Raw genomic sequence first — 18788 nt, forward strand, 5'->3', positions numbered from 1 at the left:
TGAAACACTCTTGTACGCACGAATGCTAGCCTACGTAAACGCATACTATGAGTGCCTTGTAGTTGACACCGTTTCTTGCGCCAGGAACAGAGTATTGACTACAGGGTTTCTATGCTGTAAAGGTTATCATCAGGACTCTGAATCCTACAATCCGAGTTTAAATCTTGGACGATATACCATTCAATTAATTTGCCTCGTGGAAATAGATATAGCTGTCCAAATATTGTTGTCAGTTGAAAGTATTTGCAGCACGTGAAGGAACGACAGTCCGCTGTTGCTAATTACACGCAGAATTTTTTTTTTCAATTTCCATGTGGATTTAGAATATGGTTCTATGGTGTAATGGTTAGCACTCTGGACTTTGAATCCAGTGATCCGAGTTCAAATCTCGGTAGAACCTTCCTATTTTTGGTGCTGAATTATTCACATGGCCAACCAAAAACCTCATATCTGATGTTTATCCGGTGTACAAATGACAGGAAAATCGGAACTCTACAATAAATACTCTGTATAGGGTTCTATGGTGTAATGGTTAGCACTCAGGACTCTGAATCCTGCGATCCGAGTTCAAATCTCGGTAGGACCTACCTTGATTTGCAGTGACACACTCCTCCCCTGTCAACTTTTAAATAGTTGCGTGAAAGAAACAATGGGTGGAGTCGATAAGCACTCTTGTTACGCACGAATGGCTAGCCTACGGTAAACGCATACTATGAGTGCCTGGTAGTTGACACCGTTTCTGGCCAGGAAACAGAGTATTGACTACAGGGTTCTATGCTGTAAAGGTTATCACTCAGGACTCTGAATCCTACAATCCGAGTTTAAATCTTGGACGATACTACCATGTCAATTAATTTGCCTCGTGGAAATAGAATATAGCTGTCCAATATTGTTGTCAGTTGAAAGTATTTGCAGCACGTGAAGGACGACAGTCCGCTGTTGCTAATTACAGGCAGATTTTTTTTTTCAATTTCCATGTGGATTTAGAATATGGTTCTATGGTGTAATGGTTAGCACTCTGGACTTTGAATCCAGTGATCCGAGTTCAAATCTCGGTAGAACCTTCCTATTTTTGGTGCTGAATTATTCACATGGCCAACCAAAAACCTCATAATCTGATGTTTATCCGGTGTACAAATGACAGGAAAATCGGAACTCTACAATAAATACTCTGTATAGGGTTCTATGGTGTAATGGTTAGCACTCAGGACTCTGAATCCTGCGATCCGAGTTCAAATCTCGGTAGGACCTACCTTGATTTTGCAAGTGACACACTCCTCCCCTGTCAACTTTAAAATAGTTGCGTGAAAGAAACAAGTGGGTGGGAGTCGATAAGCACTCTTGTTACGCACGAATGGCTAGCCTACGGTAAACGCATACTATGAGTGCCTGGTAGTTGACACCGTTTCTGGCCAGGAAACAGAGTATTGACTACAGGGTTCTATGCTGTAAAGGTTATCACTCAGGACTCTGAATCCTACAATCCGAGTTTAAATCTTGGACGATACTACCATGTCAATTAATTTGCCTCGTGGAAATAGAATATAGCTCTCCAAATATTGTTGTCAGTTGAAAGTATTTGCAGCACGTGAAGGAACGACAGTCCGCTGTTGCTAATTACACGCAGAATTTTTTTTTTCAATTTCCATGTGGATTTAGAATATGGTTCTATGGTGTAATGGTTAGCACTCTGGACTTTGAATCCAGTGATCCGAGTTCAAATCTCGGTAGAACCTTCCTATTTTTGGTGCTGAATTATTCACATGGCCAACCAAAAACCTCATAATCTGATGTTTATCCGGTGTACAAATGACAGGAAAATCGGAACTCTACAATAAATACTCTGTATAGGGTTCTATGGTGTAATGGTTAGCACTCAGGACTCTGAATCCTGCGATCCGAGTTCAAATCTCGGTAGGACCTACCTTGATTTTGCAGTGACACACTCCTCCCCTGTCAACTTTAAATAGTTGCGTGAAAGAAACAAGTGGGTGGGAGTCGATAAGCACTCTTGTTACGCACGAATGGCTAGCCTACGGTAAACGCATACTATGAGTGCCTGGTAGTTGACACCGTTTCTGGCCAGGAAACAGAGTATTGACTACAGGGTTCTATGCTGTAAAGGTTATCACTCAGGACTCTGAATCCTACAATCCGAGTTTAAATCTTGGACGATACTACCATGTCAATTAATTTGCCTCGTGGAAATAGAATATAGCTCTCCAAATTTGTTGTCAGTTGAAAGTATTTGCAGCACGTGAAGGAACGACAGTCCGCTGTTGCTAATTACACGCAGAATTTTTTTTTTTCAATTTCCATGTGGATTTAGAATATGGTTCTATGGTGTAATGGTTAGCACTCTGGACTTTGAATCCAGTGATCCGAGTTCAAATCTCGGTAGAACCTTCCTATTTTTGGTGCTGAATTATTCACATGGCCAACCAAAAACCTCATAATCTGATGTTTATCCGGTGTACAAATGACAGGAAAATCGGAACTCTACAATAAATACTCTGTATAGGGTTCTATGGTGTAATGGTTAGCACTCAGGACTCTGAATCCTGCGATCCGAGTTCAAATCTCGGTAGGACCTACCTTGATTTTGCAGTGACACACTCCTCCCCTGTCAACTTTAAAATAGTTGCGTGAAAGAAACAAGTGGGTGGGAGTCGATAAGCACTCTTGTTACGCACGAATGGCTAGCCTACGGTAAACGCATACTATGAGTGCCTGGTAGTTGACACCGTTTCTGGCCAGGAAACAGAGTATTGACTACAGGGTTCTATGCTGTAAAGGTTATCACTCAGGACTCTGAATCCTACAATCCGAGTTTAAATCTTGGACGATACTACCATGTCAATTAATTTGCCTCGTGGAAATAGAATATAGCTGTCCAAATATTGTTGTCAGTTGAAAGTATTTGCAGCACGTGAAGGAACGACAGTCCGCTGTTGCTAATTACACGCAGAATTTTTTTTTTTCAATTTCCATGTGGATTTAGAATATGGTTCTATGGTGTAATGGTTAGCACTCTGGACTTTGAATCCAGTGATCCGAGTTCAAATCTCGGTAGAACCTTCCTATTTTTGGTGCTGAATTATTCACATGGCCAACCAAAAACCTCATAATCTGATGTTTATCCGGTGTACAAATGACAGGAAAATCGGAACTCTACAATAAATACTCTGTATAGGGTTCTATGGTGTAATGGTTAGCACTCAGGACTCTGAATCCTGCGATCCGAGTTCAAATCTCGGTAGGACCTACCTTGATTTTGCAGTGACACACTCCTCCCCTGTCAACTTTTAAAATAGTTGCGTGAAAGAAACAAGTGGGTGGGAGTCGATAAGCACTCTTGTTACGCACGAATGGCTAGCCTACGGTAAACGCATACTATGAGTGCCTGGTAGTTGACACCGTTTCTGGCCAGGAAACAGAGTATTGACTACAGGGTTCTATGCTGTAAAGGTTATCACTCAGGACTCTGAATCCTACAATCCGAGTTTAAATCTTGGACGATACTACCATGTCAATTAATTTGCCTCGTGGAAATAGAATATAGCTGTCCAAATATTGTTGTCAGTTGAAAGTATTTGCAGCACGTGAAGGAACGACAGTCCGCTGTTGCTAATTACACGCAGAATTTTTTTTTTTCAATTTCCATGTGGATTTAGAATATGGTTCTATGGTGTAATGGTTAGCACTCTGGACTTTGAATCCAGTGATCCGAGTTCAAATCTCGGTAGAACCTTCCTATTTTTGGTGCTGAATTATTCACATGGCCAACCAAAAACCTCATAATCTGATGTTTATCCGGTGTACAAATGACAGGAAAATCGGAACTCTACAATAAATACTCTGTATAGGGTTCTATGGTGTAATGGTTAGCACTCAGGACTCTGAATCCTGCGATCCGAGTTCAAATCTCGGTAGGACCTACCTTGATTTTGCAGTGACACACTCCTCCCCTGTCAACTTTAAAATAGTTGCGTGAAAGAAACAAGTGGGTGGGAGTCGATAAGCACTCTTGTTACGCACGAATGGCTAGCCTACGGTAAACGCATACTATGAGTGCCTGGTAGTTGACACCGTTTCTGGCCAGGAAACAGAGTATTGACTACAGGGTTCTATGCTGTAAAGGTTATCACTCAGGACTCTGAATCCTACAATCCGAGTTTAAATCTTGGACGATACTACCATGTCAATTAATTTGCCTCGTGGAAATAGAATATAGCTGTCCAAATATTGTTGTCAGTTGAAAGTATTTGCAGCACGTGAAGGAACGACAGTCCGCTGTTGCTAATTACACGCAGAATGTTTTTTTTTTCAATTTCCATGTGGATTTAGAATATGGTTCTATGGTGTAATGGTTAGCACTCTGGACTTTGAATCCAGTGATCCGAGTTCAAATCTCGGTAGAACCTTCCTATTTTTGGTGCTGAATTATTCACATGGCCAACCAAAAACCTCATAATCTGATGTTTATCCGGATGTACAAATGACAGGAAAATCGGAACTCTACAATAAATACTCTGTATAGGGTTCTATGGTGTAATGGTTAGCACTCAGGACTCTGAATCCTGCGATCCGAGTTCAAATCTCAGTAGGACCTACCTTGATTTTGCAGTGACACACTCCTCCCCTGTCAACTTTAAAATAGTTGCGTGAAAGAAACAAGTGGGTGGGAGTCGATAAGCACTCTTGTTACGCACGAATGGCTAGCCTACGGTAAACGCATACTATGAGTGCCTGGTAGTTGACACCGTTTCTGGCCAGGAAACAGAGTATTGACTACAGGGTTCTATGCTGTAAAGGTTATCACTCAGGACTCTGAATCCTACAATCCGAGTTTAAATCTTGGACGATACTACCATGTCAATTAATTTGCCTCGTGGAAATAGAATATAGCTGTCCAAATATTGTTGTCATTTGAAAGTATTTGCAGCACGTGAAGGAACGACAGTCCGCTGTTGCTAATTACACGCAGAATGTTTTTTTTTTCATTTCCATGTGGATTTAGAATATGGTTCTATGGTGTAATGGTTAGCACTCTGGACTTTGAATCCAGTGATCCGAGTTCAAATCTCGGTAGAACCTTCCTATTTTTGGTGCTGAATTATTCACATGGCCAACCAAAAACCTCATAATCTGATGTTTATCCGGTGTACAAATGACAGGAAAATCGGAACTCTACAATAAATACTCTGTATAGGGTTCTATGGTGTAATGGTTAGCACTCAGGACTCTGAATCCTGCGATCTGAGTTCAAATCTCGGTAGGACCTACCTTGATTTTGCAGTGACACACTCCTCCCCTGTCAACTTTAAAATAGTTGCGTGAAAGAAACAAGTGGGTGGGAGTCGATAAGCACTCTTGTTACGCACGAATGGCTAGCCTACGGTAAACGCATACTATGAGTGCCTGGTAGTTGACACCGTTTCTGGCCAGGAAACAGAGTATTGACTACAGGGTTCTATGCTGTAAAGGTTATCTCTCAGGACTCTGAATCCTACAATCCGAGTTTAAATCTTGGACGATACTACCATGTCAATTAATTTGCCTCGTGGAAATAGAATATAGCTGTCCAAATATTGTTGTCAGTTGAAAGTATTTGCAGCACGTGAAGGAACGACAGTCCGCTGTTGCTAATTACACGCAGATTTATTTTTTTTCAATTTCCATGTGGATTTAGAATATGGTTCTATGGTGTAATGGTTAGCACTCTGGACTTTGAATCCAGTGATCCGAGTTCAAATCTCGGTAGAACCTTCCTATTTTTGGTGCTGAATTATTCACATGGCCAACCAAAAACCTCATAATCTGATGTTTATCCGGTGTACAAATGACAGGAAAATCGGAACTCTACAATAAATACTCTGTATAGGGTTCTATGGTGTAATGGTTAGCACTCAGGACTCTGAATCCTGCGATCCGAGTTCAAATCTCGGTAGGACCTACCTTGATTTTGCAGTGACACCCCTGTCAACTTTAAAATAGTTGCGTGAAAGAAACAAGTGGGTGGGAGTCGATAAGCACTCTTGTTACGCACGAATGGCTAGCCTACGGTAAACGCATACTATGAGTGCCTGGTAGTTGACACCGTTTCTGGCCAGGAAACAGAGTATTGACTACAGGGTTCTATGCTGTAAAGGTTATCACTCAGGACTCTGAATCCTACAATCCGAGTTTAAATCTTGGACGATACTACCATGTCTATTAATTTGCCTCGTGGAAATAGAATATAGCTGTCCAAATATTGTTGTCAGTTGAAAGTATTTGCAGCACGTGAAGGAACGACAGTCCGCTGTTGCTAATTACAGGCAGATTTTTTTTTTTCAATTTCCATGTGGATTTAGAATATGGTTCTATGGTGTAATGGTTAGCACTCTGGACTTTGAACCCAGTGATCCGAGTTCAAATCTCGGTAGAACCTTCCTATTTTTGGTGCTGAATTATTCACATGGCCAACCAAAAACCTCATAATCTGATGTTTATCCGGTGTACAAATGACAGGAAAATCGGAACTCTACAATAAATACTCTGTATAGGGTTCTATGGTGTAATGGTTAGCACTCAGGACTCTGAATCCTGCGATCTGAGTTCAAATCTCGGTAGGACCTACCTTCATTTTGCAGTGACACACTCCTCCCCTGTCAACTTTAAAATAGTTGCGTGAAAGAAACAAGTGGGTGGGAGTCGATAAGCACTCTTGTTACGCACGAATGGCTAGCCTACGGTAAACGCATACTATGAGTGCCTGGTAGTTGACACCGTTTCTGGCCAGGAAACAGAGTATTGACTACAGGGTTCTATGCTGTAAAGGTTATCTCTCAGGACTCTGAATCCTACAATCCGAGTTTAAATCTTGGACGATACTACCATGTCAATTAATTTGCCTCGTGGAAATAGAATATAGCTGTCCAAATATTGTTGTCAGTTGAAAGTATTTGCAGCACGTGAAGGAACGACAGTCCGCTGTTGCTAATTACACGCAGATTTTTTTTTTTTCAATTTCCATGTGGATTTAGAATATGGTTCTATGGTGTAATGGTTAGCACTCTGGACTTTGAATCCAGTGATCCGAGTTCAAATCTCGGTAGAACCTTCCTATTTTTGGTGCTGAATTATTCACATGGCCAACCAAAAACCTCATAATCTGATGTTTATCCGATGTACAAATGACAGGAAAATCGGAACTCTACAACAAATACTCTGTATAGGGTTCTATGGTGTAATGGTTAGCACTCAGGACTCTGAATCCTGCGATCCGAGTTCAAATCTCGGTAGGACCTACCTTGATTTTGCAGTGACACACTCCTCCCCTGTCAACTTTAAAATAGTTGCGTGAAAGAAACAAGTGGGTGGGAGTCGATAAGCACTCTTGTTACGCACGAATGGCTAGCCTACGGTAAACGCATACTATGAGTGCCTGGTAGTTGACACCGTTTCTGGCCAGGAAACAGAGTATTGACTACAGGGTTCTATGCTGTAAAGGTTATCACTCAGGACTCTGAATCCTACAATCCGAGTTTAAATCTTGGACGATACTACCATGTCAATTAATTTGCCTCGTGGAAATAGAATATAGCTGTCCAAATATTGTTGTCAGTTGAAAGTATTTGCAGCACGTGAAGGAACGACAGTCCGCTGTTGCTAATTACACGCAGAATGTTTTTTTTTTCATTTCCATGTGGATTTAGAATATGGTTCTATGGTGTAATGGTTAGCACTCTGGACTTTGAATCCAGTGATCCGAGTTCAAATCTCGGTAGAACCTTCCTATTTTTGGTGCTGAATTATTCACATGGCCAACCAAAAACCTCATAATCTGATGTTTATCCGGTGTACAAATGACAGGAAAATCGGAACTCTACAATAAATACTCTGTATAGGGTTCTATGGTGTAATGGTTAGCACTCAGGACTCTGAATCCTGCGATCTGAGTTCAAATCTCGGTAGGACCTACCTTGATTTTGCAGTGACACACTCCTCCCCTGTCAACTTTAAAATAGTTGCGTGAAAGAAACAAGTGGGTGGGAGTCGATAAGCACTCTTGTTACGCACGAATGGCTAGCCTACGGTAAACGCATACTATGAGTGCCTGGTAGTTGACACCGTTTCTGGCCAGGAAACAGAGTATTGACTACAGGGTTCTATGCTGTAAAGGTTATCACTCAGGACTCTGAATCCTACAATCCGAGTTTAAATCTTGGACGATACTACCATGTCTATTAATTTGCCTCGTGGAAATAGAATATAGCTGTCCAAATATTGTTGTCAGTTGAAAGTATTTGCAGCACGTGAAGGAACGACAGTCCGCTGTTGCTAATTACAGGCAGATTTTTTTTTTTCAATTTCCATGTGGATTTAGAATATGGTTCTATGGTGTAATGGTTAGCACTCTGGACTTTGAACCCAGTGATCCGAGTTCAAATCTCGGTAGAACCTTCCTATTTTTGGTGCTGAATTATTCACATGGCCAACCAAAAACCTCATAATCTGATGTTTATCCGGTGTACAAATGACAGGAAAATCGGAACTCTACAATAAATACTCTGTATAGGGTTCTATGGTGTAATGGTTAGCACTCAGGACTCTGAATCCTGCGATCCGAGTTCAAATCTCGGTAGGACCTACCTTGATTTTGCAGTGACACACTCCTCCCCTGTCAACTTTAAAATAGTTGCGTGAAAGAAACAAGTGGGTGGGAGTCGATAAGCACTCTTGTTACGCACGAATGGCTAGCCTACGGTAAACGCATACTATGAGTGCCTGGTAGTTGACACCGTTTCTGGCCAGGAAACAGAGTATTGACTACAGGGTTCTATGCTGTAAAGGTTATCACTCAGGACTCTGAATCCTACAATCCGAGTTTAAATCTTGGACGATACTACCATGTCTATTAATTTGCCTCGTGGAAATAGAATATAGCTGTCCAAATATTGTTGTCAGTTGAAAGTATTTGCAGCACGTGAAGGAACGACAGTCCGCTGTTGCTAATTACAGGCAGATTTTTTTTTTTCAATTTCCATGTGGATTTAGAATATGGTTCTATGGTGTAATGGTTAGCACTCTGGACTTTGAACCCAGTGATCCGAGTTCAAATCTCGGTAGAACCTTCCTATTTTTGGTGCTGAATTATTCACATGGCCAACCAAAAACCTCATAATCTGATGTTTATCCGGTGTACAAATGACAGGAAAATCGGAACTCTACAATAAATACTCTGTATAGGGTTCTATGGTGTAATGGTTAGCACTCAGGACTCTGAATCCTGCGATCCGAGTTCAAATCTCGGTAGGACCTACCTTGATTTTGCAGTGACACACTCCTCCCCTGTCAACTTTAAAATAGTTGCGTGAAAGAAACAAGTGGGTGGGAGTCGATAAGCACTCTTGTTACGCACGAATGGCTAGCCTACGGTAAACGCATACTATGAGTGCCTGGTAGTTGACACCGTTTCTGGCCAGGAAACAGAGTATTGACTACAGGGTTCTATGCTGTAAAGGTTATCTCTCAGGACTCTGAATCCTGCGATCCGAGTTCAAATCTTGGTAGGACCTACCTTGATTTTGCAGTGACACACTCCTCCCCTGTCAACTTTAAAATAGTTGCGTGAAAGAAACAAGTGGGTGGGAGTCGATAAGCACTCTTGTTACGCACGAATGGCTAGCCTACGGTAAACGCATACTATGAGTGCCTGGTAGTTGACACCGTTTCTGGCCAGGAAACAGAGTATTGACTACAGGGTTCTATGCTGTAAAGGTTATCACTCAGGACTCTGAATCCTACAATCCGAGTTTAAATCTTGGACGATACTACCATGTCAATTAATTTGCCTCGTGGAAATAGAATATAGCTGTCCAAATATTGTTGTCAGTTGAAAGTATTTGCAGCACGTGAAGGAACGACAGTCCGCTGTTGCTAATTACACGCAGAATGTTTTTTTTTTCATTTCCATGTGGATTTAGAATATGGTTCTATGGTGTAATGGTTAGCACTCTGGACTTTGAATCCAGTGATCCGAGTTCAAATCTCGGTAGAACCTTCCTATTTTTGGTGCTGAATTATTCACATGGCCAACCAAAAACCTCATAATCTGATGTTTATCCGGTGTACAAATGACAGGAAAATCGGAACTCTACAATAAATACTCTGTATAGGGTTCTATGGTGTAATGGTTAGCACTCAGGACTCTGAATCCTGCGATCTGAGTTCAAATCTCGGTAGGACCTACCTTGATTTTGCAGTGACACACTCCTCCCCTGTCAACTTTAAAATAGTTGCGTGAAAGAAACAAGTGGGTGGGAGTCGATAAGCACTCTTGTTACGCACGAATGGCTAGCCTACGGTAAACGCATACTATGAGTGCCTGGTAGTTGACACCGTTTCTGGCCAGGAAACAGAGTATTGACTACAGGGTTCTATGCTGTAAAGGTTATCTCTCAGGACTCTGAATCCTACAATCCGAGTTTAAATCTTGGACGATACTACCATGTCAATTAATTTGCCTCGTGGAAATAGAATATAGCTGTCCAAATATTGTTGTCAGTTGAAAGTATTTGCAGCACGTGAAGGAACGACAGTCCGCTGTTGCTAATTACACGCAGATTTATTTTTTTTCAATTTCCATGTGGATTTAGAATATGGTTCTATGGTGTAATGGTTAGCACTCTGGACTTTGAATCCAGTGATCCGAGTTCAAATCTCGGTAGAACCTTCCTATTTTTGGTGCTGAATTATTCACATGGCCAACCAAAAACCTCATAATCTGATGTTTATCCGGTGTACAAATGACAGGAAAATCGGAACTCTACAATAAATACTCTGTATAGGGTTCTATGGTGTAATGGTTAGCACTCAGGACTCTGAATCCTGCGATCCGAGTTCAAATCTCGGTAGGACCTACCTTGATTTTGCAGTGACACCCCTGTCAACTTTAAAATAGTTGCGTGAAAGAAACAAGTGGGTGGGAGTCGATAAGCACTCTTGTTACGCACGAATGGCTAGCCTACGGTAAACGCATACTATGAGTGCCTGGTAGTTGACACCGTTTCTGGCCAGGAAACAGAGTATTGACTACAGGGTTCTATGCTGTAAAGGTTATCACTCAGGACTCTGAATCCTACAATCCGAGTTTAAATCTTGGACGATACTACCATGTCAATTAATTTGCCTCGTGGAAATAGAATATAGCTGTCCAAATATTGTTGTCAGTTGAAAGTATTTGCAGCACGTGAAGGAACGACAGTCCGCTGTTGCTAATTACACGCAGAATGTTTTTTTTTTCATTTCCATGTGGATTTAGAATATGGTTCTATGGTGTAATGGTTAGCACTCTGGACTTTGAATCCAGTGATCCGAGTTCAAATCTCGGTAGAACCTTCCTATTTTTGGTGCTGAATTATTCACATGGCCAACCAAAAACCTCATAATCTGATGTTTATCCGGTGTACAAATGACAGGAAAATCGGAACTCTACAATAAATACTCTGTATAGGGTTCTATGGTGTAATGGTTAGCACTCAGGACTCTGAATCCTGCGATCTGAGTTCAAATCTCGGTAGGACCTACCTTGATTTTGCAGTGACACACTCCTCCCCTGTCAACTTTAAAATAGTTGCGTGAAAGAAACAAGTGGGTGGGAGTCGATAAGCACTCTTGTTACGCACGAATGGCTAGCCTACGGTAAACGCATACTATGAGTGCCTGGTAGTTGACACCGTTTCTGGCCAGGAAACAGAGTATTGACTACAGGGTTCTATGCTGTAAAGGTTATCACTCAGGACTCTGAATCCTACAATCCGAGTTTAAATCTTGGACGATACTACCATGTCTATTAATTTGCCTCGTGGAAATAGAATATAGCTGTCCAAATATTGTTGTCAGTTGAAAGTATTTGCAGCACGTGAAGGAACGACAGTCCGCTGTTGCTAATTACAGGCAGATTTTTTTTTTTCAATTTCCATGTGGATTTAGAATATGGTTCTATGGTGTAATGGTTAGCACTCTGGACTTTGAACCCAGTGATCCGAGTTCAAATCTCGGTAGAACCTTCCTATTTTTGGTGCTGAATTATTCACATGGCCAACCAAAAACCTCATAATCTGATGTTTATCCGGTGTACAAATGACAGGAAAATCGGAACTCTACAATAAATACTCTGTATAGGGTTCTATGGTGTAATGGTTAGCACTCAGGACTCTGAATCCTGCGATCCGAGTTCAAATCTCGGTAGGACCTACCTTGATTTTGCAGTGACACACTCCTCCCCTGTCAACTTTAAAATAGTTGCGTGAAAGAAACAAGTGGGTGGGAGTCGATAAGCACTCTTGTTACGCACGAATGGCTAGCCTACGGTAAACGCATACTATGAGTGCCTGGTAGTTGACACCGTTTCTGGCCAGGAAACAGAGTATTGACTACAGGGTTCTATGCTGTAAAGGTTATCACTCAGGACTCTGAATCCTACAATCCGAGTTTAAATCTTGGACGATACTACCATGTCTATTAATTTGCCTCGTGGAAATAGAATATAGCTGTCCAAATATTGTTGTCAGTTGAAAGTATTTGCAGCACGTGAAGGAACGACAGTCCGCTGTTGCTAATTACAGGCAGATTTTTTTTTTTCAATTTCCATGTGGATTTAGAATATGGTTCTATGGTGTAATGGTTAGCACTCTGGACTTTGAACCCAGTGATCCGAGTTCAAATCTCGGTAGAACCTTCCTATTTTTGGTGCTGAATTATTCACATGGCCAACCAAAAACCTCATAATCTGATGTTTATCCGGTGTACAAATGACAGGAAAATCGGAACTCTACAATAAATACTCTGTATAGGGTTCTATGGTGTAATGGTTAGCACTCAGGACTCTGAATCCTGCGATCCGAGTTCAAATCTCGGTAGGACCTACCTTGATTTTGCAGTGACACACTCCTCCCCTGTCAACTTTAAAATAGTTGCGTGAAAGAAACAAGTGGGTGGGAGTCGATAAGCACTCTTGTTACGCACGAATGGCTAGCCTACGGTAAACGCATACTATGAGTGCCTGGTAGTTGACACCGTTTCTGGCCAGGAAACAGAGTATTGACTACAGGGTTCTATGCTGTAAAGGTTATCTCTCAGGACTCTGAATCCTGCGATCCGAGTTCAAATCTTGGTAGGACCTACCTTGATTTTGCAGTGACACACTCCTCCCCTGTCAACTTTAAAATAGTTGCGTGAAAGAAACAAGTGGGTGGGAGTCGATAAGCACTCTTGTTACGCACGAATGGCTAGCCTACGGTAAACGCATACTATGAGTGCCTGGTAGTTGACACCGTTTCTGGCCAGGAAACAGAGTATTGACTACAGGGTTCTATGCTGTAAAGGTTATCACTCAGGACTCTGAATCCTACAATCCGAGTTTAAATCTTGGACGATACTACCATGTCAATTAATTTGCCTCGTGGAAATAGAATATAGCTGTCCAAATATTGTTGTCAGTTGAAAGTATTTGCAGCACGTGAAGGAACGACAGTCCGCTGTTGCTAATTACACGCAGAATGTTTTTTTTTTCATTTCCATGTGGATTTAGAATATGGTTCTATGGTGTAATGGTTAGCACTCTGGACTTTGAATCCAGTGATCCGAGTTCAAATCTCGGTAGAACCTTCCTATTTTTGGTGCTGAATTATTCACATGGCCAACCAAAAACCTCATAATCTGATGTTTATCCGGTGTACAAATGACAGGAAAATCGGAACTCTACAATAAATACTCTGTATAGGGTTCTATGGTGTAATGGTTAGCACTCAGGACTCTGAATCCTGCGATCTGAGTTCAAATCTCGGTAGGACCTACCTTGATTTTGCAGTGACACACTCCTCCCCTGTCAACTTTAAAATAGTTGCGTGAAAGAAACAAGTGGGTGGGAGTCGATAAGCACTCTTGTTACGCACGAATGGCTAGCCTACGGTAAACGCATACTATGAGTGCCTGGTAGTTGACACCGTTTCTGGCCAGGAAACAGAGTATTGACTACAGGGTTCTATGCTGTAAAGGTTATCTCTCAGGACTCTGAATCCTACAATCCGAGTTTAAATCTTGGACGATACTACCATGTCAATTAATTTGCCTCGTGGAAATAGAATATAGCTGTCCAAATATTGTTGTCAGTTGAAAGTATTTGCAGCACGTGAAGGAACGACAGTCCGCTGTTGCTAATTACACGCAGATTTATTTTTTTTCAATTTCCATGTGGATTTAGAATATGGTTCTATGGTGTAATGGTTAGCACTCTGGACTTTGAATCCAGTGATCCGAGTTCAAATCTCGGTAGAACCTTCCTATTTTTGGTGCTGAATTATTCACATGGCCAACCAAAAACCTCATAATCTGATGTTTATCCGGTGTACAAATGACAGGAAAATCGGAACTCTACAATAAATACTCTGTATAGGGTTCTATGGTGTAATGGTTAGCACTCAGGACTCTGAATCCTGCGATCCGAGTTCAAATCTCGGTAGGACCTACCTTGATTTTGCAGTGACACCCCTGTCAACTTTAAAATAGTTGCGTGAAAGAAACAAGTGGGTGGGAGTCGATAAGCACTCTTGTTACGCACGAATGGCTAGCCTACGGTAAACGCATACTATGAGTGCCTGGTAGTTGACACCGTTTCTGGCCAGGAAACAGAGTATTGACTACAGGGTTCTATGCTGTAAAGGTTATCACTCAGGACTCTGAATCCTACAATCCGAGTTTAAATCTTGGACGATACTACCATGTCTATTAATTTGCCTCGTGGAAATAGAATATAGCTGTCCAAATATTGTTGTCAGTTGAAAGTATTTGCAGCACGTGAAGGAACGACAGTCCGCTGTTGCTAATTACAGGCAGATTTTTTTTTTTCAATTTCCATGTGGATTTAGAATATGGTTCTATGGTGTAATGGTTAGCACTCTGGACTTTGAACCCAGTGATCCGAGTTCAAATCTCGGTAGAACCTTCCTATTTTTGGTGCTGAATTATTCACATGGCCAACCAAAAACCTCATAATCTGATGTTTATCCGGTGTACAAATGACAGGAAAATCGGAACTCTACAATAAATACTCTGTATAGGGTTCTATGGTGTAATGGTTAGCACTCAGGACTCTGAATCCTGCGATCCGAGTTCAAATCTCGGTAGGACCTACCTTGATTTTGCAGTGACACACTCCTCCCCTGTCAACTTTAAAATAGTTGCGTGAAAGAAACAAGTGGGTGGGAGTCGATAAGCACTCTTGTTACGCACGAATGGCTAGCCTACGGTAAACGCATACTATGAGTGCCTGGTAGTTGACACCGTTTCTGGCCAGGAAACAGAGTATTGACTACAGGGTTCTATGCTGTAAAGGTTATCACTCAGGACTCTGAATCCTACAATCCGAGTTTAAATCTTGGACGATACTACCATGTCTATTAATTTGCCTCGTGGAAATAGAATATAGCTGTCCAAATATTGTTGTCAGTTGAAAGTATTTGCAGCACCTAAAGGAACGACAGTCCGCTGTTGCTAATTACAGGCAGATTTTTTTTTTTCAATTTCCATGTGGATTTAGAATATGGTTCTATGGTGTAATGGTTAGCACTCTGGACTTTGAACCCAGTGATCCGAGTTCAAATCTCGGTAGAACCTTCCTATTTTTGGTGCTGAATTATTCACATGGCCAACCAAAAACCTCATAATCTGATGTTTATCCGGTGTACAAATGACAGGAAAATCGGAACTCTACAATAAATACTCTGTATAGGGTTCTATGGTGTAATGGTTAGCACTCAGGACTCTGAATCCTGCGATCCGAGTTCAAATCTCGGTAGGACCTACCTTGATTTTGCAGTGACACACTCCTCCCCTGTCAACTTTAAAATAGTTGCGTGAAAGAAACAAGTGGGTGGGAGTCGATAAGCACTCTTGTTACGCACGAATGGCTAGCCTACGGTAAACGCATACTATGAGTGCCTGGTAGTTGACACCGTTTCTGGCCAGGAAACAGAGTATTGACTACAGGGTTCTATGCTGTAAAGGTTATCTCTCAGGACTCTGAATCCTGCGATCTGAGTTCAAATCTTGGTAGGACCTACCTTGATTTTGCAGTGACACACTCCTCCCCTGTCAACTTTAAAATAGTTGCGTGAAAGAAACAAGTGGGTGGGAGTCGATAAGCACTCTTGTTACGCACGAATGGCTAGCCTACGGTAAACGCATACTATGAGTGCCTGGTAGTTGACACCGTTTCTGGCCAGGAAACAGAGTATTGACTACAGGGTTCTATGCTGTAAAGGTTATCACTCAGGACTCTGAATCCTACAATCCGAGTTTAAATCTTGGATGATACTACCATGTCTATTAATTTGCCTCGTGGAAATAGAATATAGCTGTCCAAATATTGTTGTCAGTTGAAAGTATTTGCAGCACGTGAAGGAACGACAGTCCGCTGTTGCTAATTACAGGCAGATTTTTTTTTTTCAATTTCCATGTGGATTTAGAATATGGTTCTATGGTGTAATGGTTAGCACTCTGGACTTTGAATCCAGTGATCCGAGTTCAAATCTCGGTAGAACCTTCCTATTTTTGGTGCTGAATTATTCACATGGCCAACCAAAAACCTCATAATCTGATGTTTATCCGGTGTACAAATGACAGGAAAATCGGAACTCTACAATAAATACTCTGTATAGGGTTCTATGGTGTAATGGTTAGCACTCAGGACTCTGAATCCTGCGATCTGAGTTCAAATCTCGGTAGGACCTAACTTGATTTTGCAGTGACACACTCCTCCCCTGTCAACTTTAAAATAGTTGCGTGAAAGAAACAAGTGGGTGGGAGTCGATAAGCACTCCTCCCCTGTCAACTTTAAAATAGTTGCGTGAAAGAAACAAGTGGGTGGGAGTCGATAAGCACTCTTGTTACGCACGAATGGCTAGCCTACGGTAAACGCATACTATGAGTGCCTGGTAGTTGACACCGTTTCTGGCCAGGAAACAGAGTATTGACTACAGGGTTCTATGCTGTAAAGGTTATCACTCAGGACTCTGAATCCTACAATCCGAGTTTAAATCTTGGATGATACTACCATGTCTATTAATTTGCCTCGTGGAAATAGAATATAGCTGTCCAAATATTGTTGTCAGTTGAAAGTATTTGCAGCACGTGAAGGAACGACAGTCCGCTGTTGCTAATTACAGGCAGATTTTTTTTTTTCAATTTCCATGTGGATTTAGAATATGGTTCTATGGTGTAATGGTTAGCACTCTGGACTTTGAATCCAGTGATCCGAGTTCAAATCTCGGTAGAACCTTCCTATTTTTGGTGCTGAATTATTCACATGGCCAACCAAAAACCTCATAATCTGATGTTTATCCGGTGTACAAATGACAGGAAAATCGGAACTCTACAATAAATACTCTGTATAGGGTTCTATGGTGTAATGGTTAGCACTCAGGACTCTGAATCCTGCGATCTGAGTTCAAATCTCGGTAGGACCTAACTTGATTTTGCAGTGACACACTCCTCCCCTGTCAACTTTAAAATAGTTGCGTGAAAGAAACAAGTGGGTGGGAGTCGATAAGCACTCCTCCCCTGTCAACTTTAAAATAGTTGCGTGAAAGAAACAAGTGGGTGGGAGTCGATAAGCACTCTTGTTACGCACGAATGGCTAGCCTACGGTAAACGCATACTATGAGTGCCTGGTAGTTGACACCGTTTCTGGCCAGGAAACAGAGTATTGACTACAGGGTTCTATGCTGTAAAGGTTATCACTCAGGACTCTGAATCCTACAATCCGAGTTTAAATCTTGGATGATACTACCATGTCTATTAATTTGCCTCGTGGAAATAGAATATAGCTGTCCAAATATTGTTGTCAGTTGAAAGTATTTGCAGCACGTGAAGGAACGACAGTCCGCTGTTGCTAATTACAGGCAGATTTTTTTTTTTCAATTTCCATGTGGATTTAGAATATGGTTCTATGGTGTAATGGTTAGCACTCTGGACTTTGAATCCAGTGATCCGAGTTCAAATCTCGGTAGAACCTTCCTATTTTTGGTGCTGAATTATTCACATGGCCAACCAAAAACCTCATAATCTGATGTTTATCCGGTGTACAAATGACAGGAAAATCGGAACTCTACAATAAATACTCTGTATAGGGTTCTATGGTGTAATGGTTAGCACTCAGGACTCTGAATCCTGCGATCTGAGTTCAAATCTCGGTAGGACCTAACTTGATTTTGCAGTGACACACTCCTCCCCTGTCAACTTTAAAATAGTTGCGTGAAAGAAACAAGTGGGTGGGAGTCGATAAGCACTCCTCCCCTGTCAACTTTTAAATAGTTGCGTGAAAGAAACAAGTGGGTGGGAGTCCATAAACACTCTTGTTACGCACGAATGGCTAGCCTACGGTAAACGCATACTATGAGTGCGTGGTAGTTGACACCGTTTCTGGCCAGGAAACAGAGTATTGACTACAGGGTTCTATGCTGTAAAGGTTATCACTCAGGACTCTGAATCCTGCGATCCGAGTTCAAATCTCGGTAGGACCTACCTTGATTTTGCAGTGACACACTCCTCCCCTGTCAACTTTAAAATAGTTGCGTGAAAGAAACAAGTGGGTGGGAGTCGATAAGCACTCTTGTTACGCACGAATGGCTAGCCTACGGTAAACGCATACTATGAGTGCCTGGTAGTTGACACCGTTTCTGGCCAGGAAACAGAGTATTGACTACAGGGTTCTATGCTGTAAAGGTTATCACTCAGGACTC

General features: G+C 41.7%; 53 non-coding genes across 53 annotated transcripts; all 53 read left to right on the top strand.

Moving 5' to 3' along the window:
* Positions 1-328: 328 nt before the first annotated feature.
* On the top strand, positions 329-400 carry trnaq-uug (transfer RNA glutamine (anticodon UUG)). The gene has a single exon. It is a non-coding gene; the product is annotated as a tRNA-Gln (tRNA).
* Positions 401-514: 114 nt separating this feature from the next.
* Positions 515-586, top strand: trnaq-cug (transfer RNA glutamine (anticodon CUG)). The gene has a single exon. It is a non-coding gene; the product is annotated as a tRNA-Gln (tRNA).
* Positions 587-992: 406 nt separating this feature from the next.
* Positions 993-1064, top strand: trnaq-uug (transfer RNA glutamine (anticodon UUG)). Its single transcript has one exon. It is a non-coding gene; the product is annotated as a tRNA-Gln (tRNA).
* A 115-nt stretch (positions 1065-1179) lies between these two features.
* On the top strand, positions 1180-1251 carry trnaq-cug (transfer RNA glutamine (anticodon CUG)). Its single transcript has one exon. It is a non-coding gene; the product is annotated as a tRNA-Gln (tRNA).
* Positions 1252-1664: 413 nt separating this feature from the next.
* On the top strand, positions 1665-1736 carry trnaq-uug (transfer RNA glutamine (anticodon UUG)). The gene has a single exon. It is a non-coding gene; the product is annotated as a tRNA-Gln (tRNA).
* A 115-nt stretch (positions 1737-1851) lies between these two features.
* Positions 1852-1923, top strand: trnaq-cug (transfer RNA glutamine (anticodon CUG)). Its single transcript has one exon. It is a non-coding gene; the product is annotated as a tRNA-Gln (tRNA).
* A 411-nt stretch (positions 1924-2334) lies between these two features.
* trnaq-uug (transfer RNA glutamine (anticodon UUG)) lies at positions 2335-2406 on the top strand. Its single transcript has one exon. It is a non-coding gene; the product is annotated as a tRNA-Gln (tRNA).
* A 115-nt stretch (positions 2407-2521) lies between these two features.
* Positions 2522-2593, top strand: trnaq-cug (transfer RNA glutamine (anticodon CUG)). Its single transcript has one exon. It is a non-coding gene; the product is annotated as a tRNA-Gln (tRNA).
* Positions 2594-3006: 413 nt separating this feature from the next.
* On the top strand, positions 3007-3078 carry trnaq-uug (transfer RNA glutamine (anticodon UUG)). The gene has a single exon. It is a non-coding gene; the product is annotated as a tRNA-Gln (tRNA).
* Positions 3079-3193: 115 nt separating this feature from the next.
* On the top strand, positions 3194-3265 carry trnaq-cug (transfer RNA glutamine (anticodon CUG)). The gene has a single exon. It is a non-coding gene; the product is annotated as a tRNA-Gln (tRNA).
* Positions 3266-3679: 414 nt separating this feature from the next.
* trnaq-uug (transfer RNA glutamine (anticodon UUG)) lies at positions 3680-3751 on the top strand. Its single transcript has one exon. It is a non-coding gene; the product is annotated as a tRNA-Gln (tRNA).
* Positions 3752-3866: 115 nt separating this feature from the next.
* trnaq-cug (transfer RNA glutamine (anticodon CUG)) lies at positions 3867-3938 on the top strand. The gene has a single exon. It is a non-coding gene; the product is annotated as a tRNA-Gln (tRNA).
* A 414-nt stretch (positions 3939-4352) lies between these two features.
* On the top strand, positions 4353-4424 carry trnaq-uug (transfer RNA glutamine (anticodon UUG)). Its single transcript has one exon. It is a non-coding gene; the product is annotated as a tRNA-Gln (tRNA).
* A 116-nt stretch (positions 4425-4540) lies between these two features.
* trnaq-cug (transfer RNA glutamine (anticodon CUG)) lies at positions 4541-4612 on the top strand. The gene has a single exon. It is a non-coding gene; the product is annotated as a tRNA-Gln (tRNA).
* Positions 4613-5025: 413 nt separating this feature from the next.
* trnaq-uug (transfer RNA glutamine (anticodon UUG)) lies at positions 5026-5097 on the top strand. Its single transcript has one exon. It is a non-coding gene; the product is annotated as a tRNA-Gln (tRNA).
* A 115-nt stretch (positions 5098-5212) lies between these two features.
* On the top strand, positions 5213-5284 carry trnaq-cug (transfer RNA glutamine (anticodon CUG)). The gene has a single exon. It is a non-coding gene; the product is annotated as a tRNA-Gln (tRNA).
* Positions 5285-5697: 413 nt separating this feature from the next.
* trnaq-uug (transfer RNA glutamine (anticodon UUG)) lies at positions 5698-5769 on the top strand. Its single transcript has one exon. It is a non-coding gene; the product is annotated as a tRNA-Gln (tRNA).
* Positions 5770-5884: 115 nt separating this feature from the next.
* Positions 5885-5956, top strand: trnaq-cug (transfer RNA glutamine (anticodon CUG)). The gene has a single exon. It is a non-coding gene; the product is annotated as a tRNA-Gln (tRNA).
* Positions 5957-6361: 405 nt separating this feature from the next.
* On the top strand, positions 6362-6433 carry trnaq-uug (transfer RNA glutamine (anticodon UUG)). Its single transcript has one exon. It is a non-coding gene; the product is annotated as a tRNA-Gln (tRNA).
* Positions 6434-6548: 115 nt separating this feature from the next.
* On the top strand, positions 6549-6620 carry trnaq-cug (transfer RNA glutamine (anticodon CUG)). Its single transcript has one exon. It is a non-coding gene; the product is annotated as a tRNA-Gln (tRNA).
* A 413-nt stretch (positions 6621-7033) lies between these two features.
* trnaq-uug (transfer RNA glutamine (anticodon UUG)) lies at positions 7034-7105 on the top strand. Its single transcript has one exon. It is a non-coding gene; the product is annotated as a tRNA-Gln (tRNA).
* Positions 7106-7220: 115 nt separating this feature from the next.
* Positions 7221-7292, top strand: trnaq-cug (transfer RNA glutamine (anticodon CUG)). Its single transcript has one exon. It is a non-coding gene; the product is annotated as a tRNA-Gln (tRNA).
* A 413-nt stretch (positions 7293-7705) lies between these two features.
* Positions 7706-7777, top strand: trnaq-uug (transfer RNA glutamine (anticodon UUG)). Its single transcript has one exon. It is a non-coding gene; the product is annotated as a tRNA-Gln (tRNA).
* A 115-nt stretch (positions 7778-7892) lies between these two features.
* trnaq-cug (transfer RNA glutamine (anticodon CUG)) lies at positions 7893-7964 on the top strand. The gene has a single exon. It is a non-coding gene; the product is annotated as a tRNA-Gln (tRNA).
* A 412-nt stretch (positions 7965-8376) lies between these two features.
* trnaq-uug (transfer RNA glutamine (anticodon UUG)) lies at positions 8377-8448 on the top strand. The gene has a single exon. It is a non-coding gene; the product is annotated as a tRNA-Gln (tRNA).
* A 115-nt stretch (positions 8449-8563) lies between these two features.
* trnaq-cug (transfer RNA glutamine (anticodon CUG)) lies at positions 8564-8635 on the top strand. Its single transcript has one exon. It is a non-coding gene; the product is annotated as a tRNA-Gln (tRNA).
* Positions 8636-9047: 412 nt separating this feature from the next.
* On the top strand, positions 9048-9119 carry trnaq-uug (transfer RNA glutamine (anticodon UUG)). Its single transcript has one exon. It is a non-coding gene; the product is annotated as a tRNA-Gln (tRNA).
* A 115-nt stretch (positions 9120-9234) lies between these two features.
* Positions 9235-9306, top strand: trnaq-cug (transfer RNA glutamine (anticodon CUG)). The gene has a single exon. It is a non-coding gene; the product is annotated as a tRNA-Gln (tRNA).
* Positions 9307-9976: 670 nt separating this feature from the next.
* trnaq-uug (transfer RNA glutamine (anticodon UUG)) lies at positions 9977-10048 on the top strand. The gene has a single exon. It is a non-coding gene; the product is annotated as a tRNA-Gln (tRNA).
* Positions 10049-10163: 115 nt separating this feature from the next.
* On the top strand, positions 10164-10235 carry trnaq-cug (transfer RNA glutamine (anticodon CUG)). The gene has a single exon. It is a non-coding gene; the product is annotated as a tRNA-Gln (tRNA).
* A 413-nt stretch (positions 10236-10648) lies between these two features.
* On the top strand, positions 10649-10720 carry trnaq-uug (transfer RNA glutamine (anticodon UUG)). Its single transcript has one exon. It is a non-coding gene; the product is annotated as a tRNA-Gln (tRNA).
* A 115-nt stretch (positions 10721-10835) lies between these two features.
* trnaq-cug (transfer RNA glutamine (anticodon CUG)) lies at positions 10836-10907 on the top strand. The gene has a single exon. It is a non-coding gene; the product is annotated as a tRNA-Gln (tRNA).
* A 406-nt stretch (positions 10908-11313) lies between these two features.
* On the top strand, positions 11314-11385 carry trnaq-uug (transfer RNA glutamine (anticodon UUG)). Its single transcript has one exon. It is a non-coding gene; the product is annotated as a tRNA-Gln (tRNA).
* Positions 11386-11500: 115 nt separating this feature from the next.
* trnaq-cug (transfer RNA glutamine (anticodon CUG)) lies at positions 11501-11572 on the top strand. Its single transcript has one exon. It is a non-coding gene; the product is annotated as a tRNA-Gln (tRNA).
* A 412-nt stretch (positions 11573-11984) lies between these two features.
* On the top strand, positions 11985-12056 carry trnaq-uug (transfer RNA glutamine (anticodon UUG)). The gene has a single exon. It is a non-coding gene; the product is annotated as a tRNA-Gln (tRNA).
* Positions 12057-12171: 115 nt separating this feature from the next.
* trnaq-cug (transfer RNA glutamine (anticodon CUG)) lies at positions 12172-12243 on the top strand. The gene has a single exon. It is a non-coding gene; the product is annotated as a tRNA-Gln (tRNA).
* Positions 12244-12655: 412 nt separating this feature from the next.
* Positions 12656-12727, top strand: trnaq-uug (transfer RNA glutamine (anticodon UUG)). The gene has a single exon. It is a non-coding gene; the product is annotated as a tRNA-Gln (tRNA).
* A 115-nt stretch (positions 12728-12842) lies between these two features.
* trnaq-cug (transfer RNA glutamine (anticodon CUG)) lies at positions 12843-12914 on the top strand. The gene has a single exon. It is a non-coding gene; the product is annotated as a tRNA-Gln (tRNA).
* Positions 12915-13584: 670 nt separating this feature from the next.
* On the top strand, positions 13585-13656 carry trnaq-uug (transfer RNA glutamine (anticodon UUG)). The gene has a single exon. It is a non-coding gene; the product is annotated as a tRNA-Gln (tRNA).
* A 115-nt stretch (positions 13657-13771) lies between these two features.
* Positions 13772-13843, top strand: trnaq-cug (transfer RNA glutamine (anticodon CUG)). Its single transcript has one exon. It is a non-coding gene; the product is annotated as a tRNA-Gln (tRNA).
* Positions 13844-14256: 413 nt separating this feature from the next.
* On the top strand, positions 14257-14328 carry trnaq-uug (transfer RNA glutamine (anticodon UUG)). The gene has a single exon. It is a non-coding gene; the product is annotated as a tRNA-Gln (tRNA).
* Positions 14329-14443: 115 nt separating this feature from the next.
* trnaq-cug (transfer RNA glutamine (anticodon CUG)) lies at positions 14444-14515 on the top strand. Its single transcript has one exon. It is a non-coding gene; the product is annotated as a tRNA-Gln (tRNA).
* Positions 14516-14920: 405 nt separating this feature from the next.
* Positions 14921-14992, top strand: trnaq-uug (transfer RNA glutamine (anticodon UUG)). Its single transcript has one exon. It is a non-coding gene; the product is annotated as a tRNA-Gln (tRNA).
* Positions 14993-15107: 115 nt separating this feature from the next.
* trnaq-cug (transfer RNA glutamine (anticodon CUG)) lies at positions 15108-15179 on the top strand. The gene has a single exon. It is a non-coding gene; the product is annotated as a tRNA-Gln (tRNA).
* A 412-nt stretch (positions 15180-15591) lies between these two features.
* trnaq-uug (transfer RNA glutamine (anticodon UUG)) lies at positions 15592-15663 on the top strand. The gene has a single exon. It is a non-coding gene; the product is annotated as a tRNA-Gln (tRNA).
* Positions 15664-15778: 115 nt separating this feature from the next.
* On the top strand, positions 15779-15850 carry trnaq-cug (transfer RNA glutamine (anticodon CUG)). Its single transcript has one exon. It is a non-coding gene; the product is annotated as a tRNA-Gln (tRNA).
* A 669-nt stretch (positions 15851-16519) lies between these two features.
* On the top strand, positions 16520-16591 carry trnaq-uug (transfer RNA glutamine (anticodon UUG)). Its single transcript has one exon. It is a non-coding gene; the product is annotated as a tRNA-Gln (tRNA).
* Positions 16592-16706: 115 nt separating this feature from the next.
* Positions 16707-16778, top strand: trnaq-cug (transfer RNA glutamine (anticodon CUG)). The gene has a single exon. It is a non-coding gene; the product is annotated as a tRNA-Gln (tRNA).
* A 476-nt stretch (positions 16779-17254) lies between these two features.
* On the top strand, positions 17255-17326 carry trnaq-uug (transfer RNA glutamine (anticodon UUG)). The gene has a single exon. It is a non-coding gene; the product is annotated as a tRNA-Gln (tRNA).
* Positions 17327-17441: 115 nt separating this feature from the next.
* Positions 17442-17513, top strand: trnaq-cug (transfer RNA glutamine (anticodon CUG)). Its single transcript has one exon. It is a non-coding gene; the product is annotated as a tRNA-Gln (tRNA).
* A 476-nt stretch (positions 17514-17989) lies between these two features.
* On the top strand, positions 17990-18061 carry trnaq-uug (transfer RNA glutamine (anticodon UUG)). The gene has a single exon. It is a non-coding gene; the product is annotated as a tRNA-Gln (tRNA).
* Positions 18062-18176: 115 nt separating this feature from the next.
* trnaq-cug (transfer RNA glutamine (anticodon CUG)) lies at positions 18177-18248 on the top strand. The gene has a single exon. It is a non-coding gene; the product is annotated as a tRNA-Gln (tRNA).
* Positions 18249-18497: 249 nt separating this feature from the next.
* Positions 18498-18569, top strand: trnaq-cug (transfer RNA glutamine (anticodon CUG)). The gene has a single exon. It is a non-coding gene; the product is annotated as a tRNA-Gln (tRNA).
* Positions 18570-18788: the final 219 nt, after the last annotated feature.

This window comes from Oncorhynchus kisutch, unplaced genomic scaffold (genome assembly GCF_002021735.2).
Source record: "Oncorhynchus kisutch isolate 150728-3 unplaced genomic scaffold, Okis_V2 scaffold2298, whole genome shotgun sequence".
NCBI classification, from domain to species: Eukaryota; Metazoa; Chordata; class Actinopteri; order Salmoniformes; family Salmonidae; genus Oncorhynchus; species Oncorhynchus kisutch.